The following is a 4,543-nucleotide window of genomic DNA, read 5'->3' as shown; positions in this document are numbered from 1 at the left end:
GGTCTCATCTCGGATCTTTCCTACTCCTGAAAAAATTCAGCGCACTGGTAGGTACAGAGGGAGCTGGAGCCCGGGGCTGGATGAGGCCCCCATGACTTTAATCAGCTGGGGAAATTCCATCAATGGCAAAATCTCACACTGCCCGAGACATTACTCAGTAAGAGGACACAGGAGAGGACCCAGCGTGGAGCCTCTTGAGATATTTCCTGCTGAAGAGGCTTTTGTCCCCCTGTATTGCTTAGCTGCTGCAGCGGCCTCCGAGTTGGAGGATAAGTCCACACAGAGAGCCTTCGGCTTGGTAGCCAGAGGGCTGAGCCTCTGCCAGCTCCAGCTTCAAGCCCCGTTGGCACTGCAAGTATCCAAGATCATCTGACAATTTCTCAGATCTTAGTTTTGCTTTAACGCATCGCCTTTTTCAGTCAATTAACAAAATAGAATCACAGACTTCAAAATACATACATGTTTACATAGTATTATGGCCAGTAAATCCCACTCTGAGGTCCCATGGGTTTCCCGGAGCCATCTGGCCACACCTGAGCTCGATGCATTCCTATGTGTAGAGGCAAAAAAAAATTTCTTTAGAGAAAAGTGTTAAAACTTTCAGTAGACTGCTGTAGCTGCAGCACAGGCTCGGGGGACAGATGCTCAGCTGCTGCTCTCGTGCTGTCCCTCAGCACACAAGAATCGCCAATACCAGTAAGAAGGAGAACTTCAGACCACGCTGAGCCTTAAATGAGGAAACTGCTCATCTGCTGACCACTGGCAGAGCTTGGGCACAGCAGGACTTCAGTAGAAGGGTCCCCTGCCATGTACAGGTAAGTCTGTGTTTGTCACCCTGGGACACTGCTCCCTGCTCAGCGCTCTGCCGAGGCAGCTCCAGCCCCCTCGAGGCGCTCCTGATGCTTGTGGTGGGTCTCATCTTCTCGGGCGCCAGGGGCCGGTGGCATCCACCTGCCTGATGCCCACGTAGGGAGAATGGGCTCATGCAGGCGCAGCCAGATACAACTTCCAACTCCACTGTACCCATAGCTCCCATTTAAAAACCTGCGGGTGATGGGACGAAGGTGCCATCCTGAGGTGGAAGGACACCTGGCTGATGCTGAACCCATGAGATGAAGGGAGACTTTGGGAAACTAAAAAATTCTTTGGGAATTTAGCAACACCCTCACCCCCGGTGGAGGTTATCACAGGGCTGGCAAGGTAGGCTGTTGCTTTTTCTAGATCCCTTGTTGGTGTTTCATGTATATTAAGTTCAGTTCATGATTGGATTGCTGGGCATCGATCCAACTATGCATCAGGCAAAAAGTCTTGTTGGGACACTCGGAAAGCGGGCGATGGAGGAGCTGACTGCTGTTGTGTATCGCTTTTTGTATGTGATGTTTAAAGGAGAACAGGTACCAGATACACCAACTGCTTTTGGGAAGGTTTATGGTTTCTTAGCAAGACAGAGGGCTGCATTAGCAGGAGGTAACTCTACGCCATTCGCAGTGTGGCAGGGGTACGCGAATGAACACCAACCCTCTGCGCGCACAAAGCAGTGTTTTACTGAACATGCACCCCTGGATTGACTCAACTGGTGGGAGCGTGTTTCCCTGTACCACCGACCTGCTCTGAGCCAGCCCCCAGAGGCTTTTCTCCATGTTTGTATTCTTGGGTGTATTTTCTCTGCCTAGATGATTAGAAGTCAGCACTCAGAGGCTTGCAGAACAGAACACTTTCCTTGAGATGGCATTTGCATTTGAAAGGCAGGATGGCTGTTCCAGGGACTTCGCTATTTCACAAACTTCTTCTGTAGAGTCTCCTGGCTCCGTTCTCGTAGTGCTTAATTTGGGGCTCCATGCTCTGATCCCAGCAACCTGCATCTGGCTTAAAGCCAGCCTTAATTGTCCTGAGCCGTCTAGCTCCGGCACAAATTACAGTGCTCGGAGGACGGCTGTCATTTCTGTCCTGCTGCCCCCAGTTCCTGGGAACTCTCCTGGCAATCAGCAAATGATATGACTCACGCTCAGAGAAGCCAGATCCACTCCAGCCTAGCATGATATTTTGATTAGTAAGAGGCTGGCATAAGAGCTGAGAAGTTCCTGCATGTGTGCCAGGCTGTGCACGTTATTCCCCCACTGCACCAGGCTCTTGCTCGCTGCTGTAGCTTTGGGGAGTGTGTAAGCGTACCGTGCTGGGGTGCACACTTGCACCTCACCTTCCATGTGATGGGATGAGAAGCTCCTGCTGACCGGCCTCGCTGGCCACCCCAGCAGGATGCTCGCAGCCCTGCTCTCCCTGCGGGACTGGGCTTGGTCCCCATGGGGCAGGTTTGGTCACGCAAGCAGGGCTTCGGTGGCACAGCTTTATAACCCAGCCCTGCCTGGCGCCTCGTTTCATTCCATGTGAATTTTATGGCTGGAAGTTGGGCTTGCTTTGCCTAGAAACCCGGGCAGCTTTGCAGGAGTGTGACTTAGGTCCCCAGATCTGTAGGCAAGATGGGAAATTGCATATGCTTACACCTATATATGTGTGCGTGAGCTGGGACGTGCTTAGAAATGCATGCTTTTATCAGCTGCACCTACTTCTGGAGATGCCTGGTTAATTTATCAACTGAGAAGCTCCATCTCGCTAAAAGTCTCATTTCCATATTCTTTCCAGATGGTCAAGATGCCACAGAGACAGTTTCTAAGTAAATAACTTGCTTCTTCACACAACCTACTGTCAGCCTCCCAACTAGCTGCCCCAGATGGCTGTAGAGTCCAAGACGGTACCTGGGTCGTGAAAGGAAGCGCCGAGTCGCATGAATAATAGAAACAGTGTGGCTGAGGCGTGGTGGAGCAAATACTCTCCATTTGCAGCTCTGGATCTGGGCTGAAGAACTGCTGGAAAGTGGCAATGCCCCTTCCCCATGCGTGGGTCCATCACGGCGGGCTGGTGCTTCGGTGGCACTAAGGACGGGGACGCCCTGCAGCCGGTGCCGGCAGCCTCCCCAGGCAGAGGGTGGCTGTGCTGGGGTGCTGCCGCGCGAGGCTCAGCGGCAACGCAAAGCTCCTGCTCCCGTACAGCGTGGTTTTCTTTTCACTGCCGCCTGATCGCAAGTTAAAACCAAAAGGTTAAAAGCGTTTAATTACGCTGATGCTTTCCCAGAGGATTAAACAAGAGGATAAATAGACTACAGTGTGTTATTTTGGATTTGGTTTTGTTTTTTAAACAAGGGGAGGGAGGCAGGAGGCTGCGGCTCCTTGGCAGCTGTCACACGTTTCGCTTTTGATGGTGTCAGTTGTGTCTGTTAGGAGGTGTTTCTCTTGCCGCTGTCAGCATTTTCCGGGAGAGGCTGAATTCATTGATACAGTCTGTTTGTTGTCCACATATTCACAGTTCATGTGTTACATTTTACATAAAGTAAACTTAGCAAGGGGAAAACTAATTCTGCAATTCTTCAAAGCTAATGCATGGTAAATATATTCTGACACTGACAGGTATTTCTTATTAAATAGCTCTGAACTGCAGTACTAGGTTTTGCTTAAGTGGCATTATTCTCCCTGAGCAAAGACAGTTCATTTATTAGTCATTCTGAAAACCAAATAACAAATATTATTCTCTAAGCAAACTAAACAAACCATTTAAAAGGGGCCTGTCTGAAATGATTAAAGTACAGTGTCTGAAAAGCAGCTGACATTTTAGTGCCAAAATACCATATGGAGACTCAAGTGCTTTATTAACATCCTTTGACCTAAGCTGCAAAATCTCCCGACACCTTTGAGCGTGGCGGAGCAGCCTTTCTGCGTGCAAGGGAGAGCGCAGAGGCAAATCTTTCTGCCAGTTCTTAAGATGTCATTTTGGCACACCGAAGAGCGAGGTGCAATAATTGAGGGGCTGGATGCGAGCAGATTTTTTCGATTTCTGCCAGAGATGTGCCGTAAAATAATTCAGCAAAGCTGAAAGCACGGGCTTTCCATTTACGCCATAAAAAATAAATATATAGTGTTTGTCTTGCCTTCTTACAGCTCTCTCTTTTTCTCTTAACTAAATATTTCCTTTCTTCTGAGCATCAGACGTTATTTCTAGCTTTCAGGCATGCAAAATAAAAGAGCGCGTGCACTTATATATATTCATTTATGGTCTATGTGGGGCTGCGTTTGTGTATCCCTAGCTCCGCTCTGAAGATTTCCTTCACGAGCAGGAGAACAATTTTGTACTGCAGGTCAGACAGAATAACTGATACCGCTGTTTACAGATCTCCGCTCACTGGAGAAGCTTATTAAGCCACAGTTGGGTAAGAAAAAGGCTGTTCATCCACAGCGGGACAATAAAGATACGGGTAAGCGCTCGTGCGGACGCTGCGCCAGGCGCCGATGGGAAGGGCCCCGTGAGCACCGGGGAGTCGCTGGATGCCAGGAGGAGACGCTCGCCAAAGGAGCCGCTCGAATGACCTGTTATAAATCGTTCGGTCAATTGTTCTCAGCCTGTTCCATGCACAAAATGCTTGGGATCTGACCTAGGTGGGTTTTTTTATTTTTTAAACAAATGTTTTCATTATTCATAAGAATTCATCAGACAG

This window comes from Gymnogyps californianus, chromosome 10, assembly GCF_018139145.2.
Source record: "Gymnogyps californianus isolate 813 chromosome 10, ASM1813914v2, whole genome shotgun sequence".
In the NCBI taxonomy this organism is placed as follows: Eukaryota; Metazoa; Chordata; class Aves; order Accipitriformes; family Cathartidae; genus Gymnogyps; species Gymnogyps californianus.
This window is presented reverse-complemented; position numbering follows the sequence as displayed.